Here is a 14,009-nt window from a genome sequence, read left to right on the forward strand (position 1 = left end):
GTCGAGGGTGGGAGGACGCGGCGAAGCTAACGGCGCGACCCGTCTTACCGAATCTCTTCACTACCTCTTCGCTTTAAATCTCGTCGTCGCGTCGCCAAAGTTGCGGTGAAACCTTCTTCCCGTCTCCCTTCTACACGGTGTCCAAGTAATAACACGATAATCTTACAAGGGGTAATTGTATGTGAAGGAATAAGCCGATAATATAAAATAAGATTTTTTTTATATAACGCTCCGTTTTCGAGAAAATAGAGTTCGAATATGTTGAGATAAGAACTGGTCTGTTACACGCGCACTTGATAAATTTTTCAATTCAATTTTCTCGAAAACGATGCGTTCTACGAACAAATTTTATTGTCGATTTATTTTCACATGTGGGATAACCTCCTGCCGATTATTCGCTTCTATTCGGTCATCAACTTCAATTCGGAATCAAGTAAAGTTTAAGCATTAGGTTCAGTATTTGTTAAATATATTTGACAAGTGTTCGAACTCGATTTTCTCGAAAACAAAGCGTTTTGTATGAAAACATCTTGTTCTTTATTTCCGACCTATCTTTTCACGTAGAATCATCAGCTAACCGATTATTGTACTATGATCGCCGTGACACCCTGTATATCCTTCTTCCCTATTCCTCTCGTGTTTTCTTTTCCTCTCGTCTGATTCGGCCCCACTTGTCATTTCGTTCTACCTCTGTGTCTCTGGTCCACGCGCTCGCCTATCTTGACATTGTCAACAGTTAAAACTCGAATGTTCGTCGAGATTGCCGAGATCGGCTGAAACTTTCAGATACGATCCATGAACTTTAACATTACGGACGATTTGTGGCGCGTTCGACGGAAACAATTCGAAGAAATGGATCGGTGCGCGAGAGAGTGAAAGATTATTACCCTGGTCTTATCGATGATGAACGTTATTTGGACGACTCTTTTTCCGAGAATGTCGTATATCGTTACGTTTTATGTTGCAATCGTTGGAACGCGAAAGAGAAATATAGGTTATGCAGGGTTAAATGTGGTACTTGGAGAGGGAAATATTTTTGCTGCAAATACGGAAGAACGATTATAAAGATAACTGTAATCTTTATATTTCAATTCATGTAATCGTTTTATATCTGCGTTAAATTTTATCTTTTTTTAATTTAAATGTACAATTCTTTTAGATTTATAATTCTAAATATTTAATAAAAAATGGTTATTTTTTTTGCAGAAGATTATCGTAAAGTACATAGACAGCATTTTACAGATGTTTAAAACCCTCGATTAAATGTACGTTTGTATCCTTCTCTAAAATTGACGAATGGACAGATCGATACCAGTAATCAGACATATTCATTCTTATTATCACGTTTAAATCTCTCTTTCATACACATGTCCAATTATTTTCTACGAATGAGAGAGATGCACAGGTTTATGTATATTATATTTTCAGTTCATTTTGAATTCACAAGTATGGAATTTAGTACGATTCTTAATCGTACGACCAAATAATATTTAAATAATTGATATTCTTGAGTGGAATTTGATGTTTGATTACCTTTTCCCCGTAATAATTATGATTAATTACGAGGATTTGGTGAATCCATGGAAATGACTTACTTTTGTTCTCTTTTTCTGATGGAAGTTTACGATAATAGCCGTGGAAAGGAATTCTTATTTCGGCCGAAATAACAGAAAGAGCAATGAAAAAATCTTAACCGCTAGAGAGTATGACAGACTTAAAGAAAAGTCCCCAGGTATTCACCATCTGCCTTGAAATTAGTATCAACATAATAAAAAAAGAGTAGAACAACTTCACCATCAGATAGGGATTTATCATCGTGAAAAACAGTAGACGGCACATGAGAATGTTATGTAAGAATGTATTTTTCGTGGCGACTAAGTCCTCCTCGTTGAAGCTTGGGAATTACCTTGGCAGAACGAAAGGCCATTTTTTCAAGTTAAATGATCTCGTAGGAAAAACAGTTTCAGACATTTTATTACAATTTCATATTATCTGTATATACAGGGTGGTTGGCAACTGGTGGCACAAGCGGAAAGGGGGCGATTCTACGCGAAAAAGAAGTCGAAAATATAGAATGAACATTTTTCGTTTGAGGCTTTGTTTTCGAGAAAATCGACTTTGAATTTGAACCCTGTATAAGCAAATTTATGACACGATTAAAAAATCAGAGAATAGACTCTTTAAAGTAAAATAAATAAAAATGGCGAAGTTTTTTCAGTCTTGTCCTCAATTGTAGGAGTAATATTTTTCTCCGAATGCTTTTTATATGACGCTCTTGATTTTTTCTATATTTCCATTTTTATGTTATCTCGTGTTTGAAATAGCCCATAAAAAGAAGATATATTAGTTTAACCAGCGAAACACTATGGCTTTGGCGGAAACCAGTAAAAAGTAGAAGAAAACAAGGTAGCTGATTGTTCGGAGTCAAACGCGCATATATCAATGGCTTCGCAATTTCTCGGCCACAGTAGCCTGTAAAAATCAATTAGCAGAGTCGGGTCTTGCACTAAACAAGAAGAATGAGACTGGTTAGCCAGAAAATTACAAGCCTGAATACATAATGGGGTCCGTATTTCTCTCCACCTAAACTGCTATTCGACTGAATTTCCAAGGGTTCTTGATATATATGTACCAATGTTTTCCTGTTTTCATTATAGAGAAGACACGCGTTCGCAATCTCATCTGTGTGCTGACACTTTGTCAATTGAATCCTCTACAAATCGGGTATTTTTCCGATAAATCGTAGAGCTAGTGGGGAATTTAAGATTCCTTCGTATCACGTGATCAGTCCCCTGAGGGAATTCGGTGATATTACTAGTTCTTGTGTTTCCTACGGACGAGCATTCAGGCTATGCTGGTTTTGTCATCGAGTCTCTTTGTTTGCGTTCGAGCATGAAAACGCGCTCATTCCACGCTCATCTCTCTCTCCTAACTTTCACAGCATGATACTGTTTTTGATTTAGTACTGGTGCAACGTGTGTAGGTGCATATTCTTCCTTCATCGTCATTCCTCGCGCCCATTGACAATACCGAATGAGGATTTTTTTCTTTCATGGGTTTCTGTATTGTGTTTGCACAGGGACTTTGTCTTTGGCATTCACACCCCTCGTTACGTCTAATATTCTCCGAATAATATTCGAATTAGAAACAAGATTCTTTACCGGCAATTCTAAGCTATTGATCGATAATTAGATGCGCGATAAGAAAGATCACATTGTGTTAGTTGATTTCAATGAAGTCTATAGAATTGAATTAATAATCGAGACAAATGTGCACGGGTAGATTTTTATCATTATAGTGATTATTCACAGAATTATATTCAAATCCGAAAAGAAGGGTCATTTTTTTGATGATTAGTTAGGTATCTGCAGAGAAAAGTTGCGATACTAAAATTGGTTTAAATCAAATTCGTAGTGTATCATATGTAATTATGTATTATATAATAATATATAATTTTTATTATTAAAAATATTTATTATATGTAATAATGAGATGATATATACATATCTATATGAGTGAATTTAACTTGCTTAAAACTAAATATTTTTCTACAAATAGAACGTATATTTGATGTTACATTTGAAAGGATATGACTTCGTTTAATTTAAATTTTTTAATGGCGTCATTACTAGTATCGTTTTATAGTTTTTTTCTCTTATTGAATAGATATGCAAGGATTCGAGTAATTCCGATGGATTCGATGCCAAGCAAATGTAGGACGATTTTCTAGTACACGTAGAAACTTCTTTTTTTTATAAGAGGGATGTATTTCAACGCTGCAATACGATCCTCAAACATATTTTTCCATCTACCCTTGGATAATACGATCAGTTAGCGACCTCGCTTGGATCGAGCTCGGATTAAAATTATCTTTGAATGAGCGCCAAGATATTCTTCTAGCGTTGAACATTTTATCATGTCAGATATCGAACATCTACCCAATGGATCCGATGGTTCGTACGATTTTACGACTTTATGGTTTCTTTTCATTTATATCAGACGCCTGCAGTAAATCGGTGCTGATACATACTCTACGAAATTAAGATATTTGTTCCAACGTCAAGATGTTTAATATCGTACTGTTACGATGAGAATCATTTACATTGATTTTACGAAATTCAGCAGAGGATCGTAGTGTTAAAATTCATTGGAAAATAATACCTATATTTCGTAACTGTTTAATAATGAAAAATGTTTTTTAAACCTTTCCTCGATTATATAATTGTAGAACTACACAGTTATATATTCAATTAATAGTGTTTATGTACATTTAAATTCATGTGCCTATACAATTCATATAACTACATCGACGCGACACGTATCGATCATATCGACTAGATACGCGCATTTGTTTCGCAGATTTCCAGAAATTAATAACTAAATAACAAGCTTACGAATATTTCAGACAGTAGTACCCACATATGTTTGTCGGTTACATCATTTACTACTTCGAAATATTTGTGCAGAATATTACAAATATTTTACAAATATCGATTACTTTCTTCTTTAGTCTTTACGTTAATTAATGTATCTTACGATGGAACAGATGGATTTTATATACACGTAGCAAAGATATTTTACGCGTTATCAGTAATTTCGGTTTCGCATGTTTATTCGCAGTTTATGATCATATGAAGGGAGTCATCAAGTTACTCATTAAAATGAAAAAACATAGAAATAAGTAGAGTAAAAAATCAATGTAAATTTTAATTCTCATCTTGTTTTATTGAGTCATAGGTAAATTTCAGTTAGATTATATAAGTTTTCTTTTACATGACGAGCGCTATGTATAGTTTTTATCGTTTACAAAACACAATATATGAACGAACACGAAATACCCTAAAATATCCGAATAGAAACTTATCTAACATAGCATATTACTAAAAGGTATCTACAAGTGTTCGAATATTTATGTGAGCTCATATATATCTATATATATTATTCGTGTTTTTCTATAACACGAATGGTAAAGGAGAAAAGTCGTGATGCTGGAAGGAGACGTTATTTCTCAAAGACACAGTCTAAGCGCCGTCTAGACGCAAGTGCATTAGCCGGTACCATTATTTGTGCAATTATTTCGTGTTTCCTTGGTTATCTCGGTGCAGTCAGGCGTTCGCTTGCGTACAAAGACGAAGATGGAAGGGAAAGGATAACGTTTTTGAAATATTGCCAATCCTCTCAGGAGGCTGCAGATCGAAGTTACACACCCCTCCACTGACTCCTTCGGGGCGGAAAGCCTGTCGTAGAAATAAGAGTTTAAGGAAATGGAAATGCAGAGGGACGTACATGCGAGTGCATAGAAAAGGAGGAAGAGAGGACGAGGTTGAGAAAATGTGCGCCGTAGGGAAAGTTTCGACGCCGGTTGAAAGAGGAAAGAAGAACAGAGACAGAAAGACTGCGAAAGTATGACTTTTAGACGAAAGCGCTTCACGCACGTGTTACTCGTTTTATAACGTTCTGCCTCATCTCCTATCTCCTATTTCGGACGGAGAGCTTACGTAAACAGAAAATATTTGGAAAAATCAGAATACGTTTTGGAACATGTATTAGACACATTTATAACCGCGGTGCCAGACCGAGAGGCGCCCTTTGATTTACGCTCACCGCTTTCCGTCTCTTTCCTCTCGGGTTCTCCCTGTAGTTCGATTTAATTGTGTATATAGGTCTTTAGCCAGTACATTGATCTTTAGGTTAAAACATATCAATATGATAATCGAAAGCTGTAAGAAACGATTAGTCGATGTAGAACGTAAAATTTATTTGTTGAAGTCTGAATTTCGTATACGTGCGAGGCCACCTGTTTCTAATAAATTCCAAGTCAAAAGAGCTTCATATTTGCATAAACAACACTGATTGCGTTTCTACTAGTTGGATTCCAAGGGAACGATGTAGGTCGTATTTTCAAAGCAGTTGCCCTCTGCACTTGCATTCTTTCATCACAAAGGTAAACTACGTCGAACAAAAGCAACCTTAATACGTTTAATCGGCACGAAGTTTCCTCCGCTTCTTCTTGACGTTCTATTTCTCCAGCAGAAACTCGAAGGAAGCTAGCACAGCTGCTAGAAATCAGATTTCCTCTCTTCTCACGGACGGTTCTGGTTGATCGACACAGATTTAATAGTTTGGCCAAGCTTTGATTGATTTATTTTCCAGAAAATAAGAGAGACCCTTCAAGAATAGCGAATCTTTGAAGTTTTCAAATTTCTGAACGAAAGACGACGCATTTTATGGACTGTGAAAGAATGCATCGTCTGTTGTATCATCCTGTATTATATTCATGACCACGAACCGCTTCGTTTGCCATACTTTACTTACAAAGAACTTCAATCACACGCGATGTCGATAGTCTTGCATGTCGCTATTCGGAAAAAATTGGTGGGCCCTAATAAACCTTTGCTCTGGCAAAATTTACTGCGTGATATGCGTTATAAAGTATATTTTGATGAGGTTTGAATAATCGGGGAGAATTACATTGCATGTATATGTATAGAGCAAATTATATAACCTTATGTATATAAATAAGTAAAGTAATAAAATTGAGGAAATTGTGGCTCAGAAGTATAAAATTGTATATAGGTTATCGAATTTTATCAAATTTACTTTATATGATAAATTATTCTAAGCTATACGCCTAGATATATTTCTAAGGTATATTTCTAAGTAATATTTCTAAGGTAGAAGGTATAAGGTATATGAGGTAATATATGAATTATAGTATTTGAAAGTAAAGAATAAAAATTTCTTATTGAAGATTTAAAGATAGAAGGGTTATATTATTTTTATAATTCGCGAAGTCTTAAATGATTTTAATTCATTTAATCTTCATAACATTTTGAATATAATTTTAATAAATGTAGGATGAATTATGTCGTATTTGTTTTATACATTGTTTCATTATATTAGAAATATATTTTATCATAATTAATGTAAGTTCAAAAACACGATAGGAATTTTTGAAGAAATTTTCAAAGGTAACTGAGAGCTTTGAGCTTGCATTAGGAAGTTAACTTTAGTATTTAAAATCCTTTCGTATGTCTGATCAATACTATATTATTCTACTTCATTTAGACATTTTCGCGTTAAATCGACGCATCGTTCTGCTAATTATGCAATAGCATTATATATGAGAAATTAATTTTAGTAATTATCGATATGACTAGCTTGTCATTTCCATTTTATTAAAATTGTTCGCTTTGAATGCCTCATTTTATGTAATATTCAATTATAATGCATAAGACAAACAACCTTTTCTTTACATGTTTCGTCTTATGTGTGCTATGGTATAATATGACAGAAAAAATTAATTACTTCTGAATAGTGTCTTATTCGTATCGATATCGTTGTCCATACTTTCCTTTAATAAAAGGAACTGGTTCTTTGCGTAAGCTTCAAATTGCAATGCAAAAGGTTCTCAAACACTTCTCGTTCTGAAGTCTCGGCTTCTTCTGTGTATTCTTTGTGTCTTTGATACGGTGTTGTTTCCTAGATTTTTCTATCTTCTGTATAAGGTACCCTTATATGGTATTATTCCGTTTAATCATTTGATTCAATTTTCTTTGACATCACTGAGATATACGTATTTACGGCAGTGCTACGAAAATTCCGTTTACAGGCACGAATATCTTCGGCGCGTTTCTTTGTCGATGAACAGTTTCACAAGTCACTGATGCCGCCAGAAAAATTAATTTTTCTATGAAAACTCCTTTTCGATATTGAGATGTAGCGAAAGTGATAAGTGATTCATTTTAACGATTCTAGAGTGGTACGAATGAATATCATAGTCTTTTTGTAGAATTGAAGTAGAATTTTGCAAGTCGTAAGTTAAGCTAAGTGTAAAAATCTCGAGACTTAATAATCTGTTATAATTTTAACAATTTCACATTGTCACATTAAGTGTGACAAAACGTCGCACAAAATTCACGCAGTTTCTTGAAAGCTACACTTAGTTCCGTGTCAAGTATGAATCACGTTTACAACTTTCCACAGAATTATCTTCTTTGTACTGTCCTTATTCATACTCATATGAGCTTCAAATCTTTCTTTTCCTCGAGGTGACACGATCTCCTCCTACCGCATATCCTCTGTGGACGTGAACACGTGAGGAATATTACAAGTTGCTGCGTGCCACCTGGTGCTCACTTTATTAACGCCAGGTTGAAACACGACGTTCAAAACGAGGCAGACCACAATGACACAAAACCAACAAATTTTCATCTCTTTCAATCTCACAGATTCTAAATAATTAAGGGATTCAGTTCACGTTTCAAATAATAAGGTTTACCCAATCCCTTCCTATAGCGAGACACGAAAGTATATGTACCCTGGTGATACATTGAATTCGTACGATTGATAATCTTAAACTTGAACATCATCTAGATGTCTGTCAATGTATTTTCTGAACGATTCAATTAAGCATTTGCTCGGCATATCGTTTATTGAAAAACACTAATCCATCATAATATAAATGAAAACTTAAACAAATCGTCTTTGACACGACAAAAGTATTCTTTCTCGTGCGTGTGGTTTAGCTCAAGGTGAATCAAATCTTCTTTTCCAATTCCAAACCCTTCGCCTAAACCTTTTCATCGAATCGGACGTAACCCCATAGGGTTTCTTTGAATGAAAACCAATCTCCTCTCCACCGTATTCTCAACTAATCAGTGCACGAGCGATGTAAGTGAATACTTGGATGAAAAACCTGGACATTTAGTGAATCGCGTTCGCGTGTGACGATCGTCGAAAGCGAAAAGAAAAAAAAGAAAGAAATGATGTAGCCGCGAATGTAAAGAGAAGGTGGCGCATAGGTGTGGTTACTGGAAGAGGAAAGCCAGGATTCTTGATGCAATGTGAAGTTCGTCATGAACCACCCTGCGACCAGGGATCCGCTTGGCTCCAGGTCGCCGGGATGCTGCTACCACTCGTGGAACCCGCAGGTGTATCCACCGTGCAGGGTGTGTCAGAGGCCGGTATTAACGCTGCAGCAGTGCACTGTACGTCATCCTGCGTCCTATGTACGCCCTTCTTATCCAGAACCAGGACAGCAAGAGGAACGCCCGCGACGTCAGCGATCTGCCGAGACACCGTCGCCACGGAGGCACGTCGATATCATCGACAGGCGGCCACCCTCTAACCCATATTATCACACACATCCACCGCCAAGCTCGTCCTCTGGACATCATCTGAGTAAGTCGGTTAGCGCGGCTAGACTCGGGTCGCCGGGTGGATCGCTCGGTCAACGTTCTCCGGGTACTCGAGCACAGAAACCACCGGCACTCGAAACGCCACACAGATGGATCGGAGAGGAGACCAAGAAGTCATTACCATCACACGTTTATAAATACTACCTCGCTCATACCAAGGAATATCGTCGTCAGAATATCAAGGTAATTCTTTGGGAGCTTTATGTACTGCGAAGAATCGAAAAGAATTCTTCTGAGACAGGGAAGGAACAAGCAATGCATTCCCCTCTCTTGTCACGTTATGCTATCTTATTTGTACGTAATCTTATTTGTAGGTGTGAAATTTCTAGCTAATAGGGGTGCTTATTTTTATGATTGCAAATATCGGATTTATCTATGATTTCAAGTGTCTTCTTCTCTGAGCAGCATGAAAACAGGAGATCACTTTTTTGAAATATTGAAAATATAACGAGAGAAAGAGCACAAAATATAAATTGTTTCGAGTCAAACATTTGTTACTAATCATTAATTCTCGGATGAAATACTTCTTAAGAAATAACGTTCTAATAAAAGTCCTAATAAAATGTACTATTATAAATATTTTTATCACTTTTTCGTAACACCATATTTTTTAGAATTGCTGTAAAAAATGCAGAGTAATTAATTGCCGTAAATCTTGATTACGGGTATTAAAATTATATTAATAGTGGAGGATATTTGCTGAGAAAGGTGTTTAGTCCGCATTAATATGTCTCAGCCGGAACAGAATTATTGTATAACATTTACATTTTACAGGCATACATTACTCATAATTAAGAGTGTATAATGCTGTGTTATCGTACGGCTATTACACATGGTTGTGTTTAATAAACATATTTCACGATGGCTTATGTGTAGAAAGGTGGAAGGATCGTAGCATGAAGCACGTAAGCAGATATACGTACACCATTAATAAAAATAAAAGTGTGCAAAGCTTCCGTTAGTTTATAAAGACGTATGGCAACAGAATACAGCATATTTGGATATTCTGTGCGAGACACCGGAACGTGTCTTGCTGTACAACAAGGATTGCTTCCATAAATGTGTGCGTCAGTAACGTTTTGATAAAAAATGCACTGTAGCCAGAGATTTGTGAAATAGCAGAGCGTTCCACATAAGTGTAAGCGTGATACAATGTTATTTCCATAACATTGCCAACGTCCAAATAATTTTACATTGTACTTCGCACGAAATTTATGCGTGCTCTATAAAATTTTAGGCATCGTTCTTGATACATGATAATAATTATATTATTATTATATAATAAAAGGATATAAATACAATTATAATAATTTATAAATGAAAGAAATATAATTTTTAGAAAGCTAATTATGCAACAAATTTCGTTTAAATTGTATAGAAAAATTACTTTGTTTTCTAGCGTTGTTCTTTTATGATTTTTAATTATTTTCAATTATATTTTAATACTTAAAAAATTAAATATTTTTAATTAGGGTAATATTAGTAAAACGATTAACATGTTATGTATATAAAAGGAACTGTCAGTTATAGAAGGTAAAATGTTTACAGCGTAGATTGCATCGCAGGTTCTAACGAATCTGTTAATATAGTTATATACAGGTTTTGAACGCAATTAGCTCTTTCAAGAATTCCAAACTTCTCGCGTTAACTCAGTGAACTGCCTAAGTTTAGTAAATTTCTACACGGAAATCATCATTTCGCTTAAACTTTCCAATTTTATTAGCTTTTACGAAAACTGAGAAAAGGAGGGACATTTGTCTCTTAATGTTTCGGTTAAAAAACTAGTAAACTTTTATCATATATTTACGTTGGACTTGAGTAAATTTTTTATATATTTTTTAATCGACAAGAATTTAAATCACATTTCAAGAAAGAGAAATTGTATGCGTAATTGTTTTACATTAAAATTTAAACTACTTTTCGTTACTTTTCGGTAGACCTCCAACTATGTAATTGCACAAAAATTACACTTAATAGCTCCATGCATAATTAAAAATAAGTATAATATGCGCGACGACAATTAACGTTATTTCTTAGGCTGCCATAAGTTATTAGTGTACTTATGAAATTGTGCATTTTTATAGCTCACGAGAAATATGAATTCTATTTTGATTATTTGCGACGAATAAGTGAAATACCAACAAGCATTGCAAAAAGCACCGGTTTGTACTGAAATACGAACGCATATACCGTATAGTTTTAATTCGATTTTGCTGAATTACAAGGAAATGAAAAAGTCGATTAAGTTAATTAATTGGCATCGATCGAATATCGAATAGTGTGCGTAATTTGATTGAGATATATTAATCGGTTTGATGGTTCCAAGTATAAAAACGCAATTTACGTTGTATCTCTAAGAATGCACATTGCAACTGCAACTGCGATTGATTGTCGATAGTTGACGGCAGATGGCAGCATTCGTTTCCTGTGTCTTTTCATTTATGTTTAGGATATATATATATATATATATATATAGATTTCTTTTGTCAAGTTATTATATTGCAATTTTTTTTTTGATCTTTTATAAATTTGAAGTATTCATATACGAATTAATTAAAACATTAAATTATAATGATTAATTTGATTTAGAAATTCAAAATTAAGTTTGCTGAAGGATCAGAAGACTTTCCTTACGTTTATTAGTACGACGACAAGTATTGCAATAAACATTAAAGCAATTATTGAATTCTTATAGTTTATAAGCATTGTAATTTCCAAGGGACAGAGCTGTTATTCAGAAATAAAATTAATCAGTATCGGGACATTTTTTAATTAAGTTAAATAAAGAAAAGTTCCCTGACCAATCTGCAGAGATAAACGTTAGATCATTTTGGATGACCTGAGGAAACCCACATGTCGTAGGTTAATGAACTCGTGTCAAGTTGTCTCAAGACAAGAGGAATATATATACATAGATGTGGGGTGAACAGCATACGCAGTCAAAAGAAAATACGCGGTTCCATTAAAAAAAAACTTCTTTTGAAGTCTCAAAAGCGCCTTCGTGTAAAAAGAAACTATCCTCTTCATATGAATTTCCTCTTTAAATTGGAACAAATTTTATCTAACGCATTTTTTGTTTTTGTTTATTATAATTGTACGATATCCGCGTATCGTCGATTAAAACGAAAGATTCTGTATATCAATAAAGATCATCCCTTACGACTTCATATATTTTTATCATTCTCGTTCAACCTAATGTATGTAATTACATATACATGTATGCGTGACATTATAACAAAACTGGTTCTTTTAAAACATGGTTTTTCATTTGTATTCGCGAAGATTAAACTACGTATACGGTATAAATTTACCCAATAATTGCAGTTACGATAAAACATCTCTTCGATCTCGATAATAAATGCAGTTTCTTTCTAAAATGCCTCTTCGATAAAAATAAAGCGATTGAATCAACGTTCGCTCGACGCTAACGAAAAAGTTCTCATCGAGATGATATTATCATACGCTCTTTTTGCAGTAAATATTATGAAAATGAAATCCCAATAATTTCCCGGGCGAAGCGCTTCTTCTTTTACATTCAAGTGACAGCCAGAAAACTGGGTCAATTAACCTGATTCGCGCTAGCATACGAGTACGATGAAAATAAGACGAAAATAATCTTCTTCTGCCATGTATCGTATTATTATTCGTGTTTCGCAGAAAGCATGATTTCATTCATAGGGAATACCTGGTAACGAGGGGATTGTTAAAAGGCGAATAGAATGTGATTTCCTGGAATCGATTAGACGTTAGTTGCATTTATTGACGCCATTTCATCGAACGGTTGATATTCACGTTGCTCACATGCGCTCGCACAGGAACTCGCGAAAATGCGCGACTAATTACGCGCGTGCGACGATAACGGCACCCGTTGTTATGAATGTATGTAAGTAATTACCGTGCAGGTAAAAATTAATTAAGGGCCAGACTGAAAAGCTATAGGATCACTATACACCAGCATCGTATGCAAACTGTGTTGTAAATATAAAATGTCCGAACCTCCGGCTGTGTTACGAATGCCGATTTCAATCAATATTGACGCACAACCCTCTACGTGAACGTAAATAAGCCATAATGTTCTTCTTGCACACAAAACACTATTCCCAATTATTGATTCGCGAATATTTGACGATATGGAGGTAACGAGTGATATAATTAGAGGATTTGGCGATATGAATATCACCATATGCTTTTTCAACGCCACTTTCTGTGAATTTTTCAATTTCAATAATGAATATTGAATACTTCGATACTGAATTATATAATTACTATTTAGCGTTTCAAGAAACGATTGATTTGATAATACTAAATTTCAGAGTAAATTTAGAAAAATGATCGTAACTGTTATTTTTCCAAAATAACTCAAGCATAATTTTTAAACCGGATATATTCCCATTTATCGTGGAGTTGTATATCCTAATAGGTTACATTGATATCATAAAATTATAGTAATTTTGAGGTTTTTTAAAGAGTTACTTTGGTACATATAAACCAATTAACTTCTAAACAGACAACTTCTGTGCGAGTACGACGTAAAAAGAATTTTTTTTGATAGAGATCTTTCCGAGGATATAGCATTTGAAGATTCATCAGATACGCAGGTACCGACATTTTTGTTGCATGATCCATTTTTTCCATTTATCGATAAAATCGGAAAAATAACGCGTTGCTTGTTATCGATTGTGCCACTTTATCACGCCACAGGATATATGGATTCTTTAATCCGATATTTTCTTTTGCAAACGAAGGTGCGTATGAAAGAATATTGGCCTCCTGTATTTTCGATTCTTTCACTCGAAGCTGGGTCGTAAC

The 14,009-nt window shown here is 34.8% G+C and overlaps 1 protein-coding gene across 9 annotated transcripts in view; it reads left to right on the plus strand.

Moving 5' to 3' along the window:
* LOC100749869 (peripheral plasma membrane protein CASK) overlaps nt 1–14,009 on the plus strand; it is a 263,940-nt gene that overhangs the window by 68,601 nt on the left and 181,330 nt on the right. The window lies entirely within an intron of this gene.

The sequence above is a fragment of the Bombus impatiens genome, unplaced genomic scaffold (assembly GCF_000188095.3).
Source record: "Bombus impatiens unplaced genomic scaffold, BIMP_2.2 scf_0102, whole genome shotgun sequence".
Classification (NCBI taxonomy): Eukaryota; Metazoa; Arthropoda; class Insecta; order Hymenoptera; family Apidae; genus Bombus; species Bombus impatiens.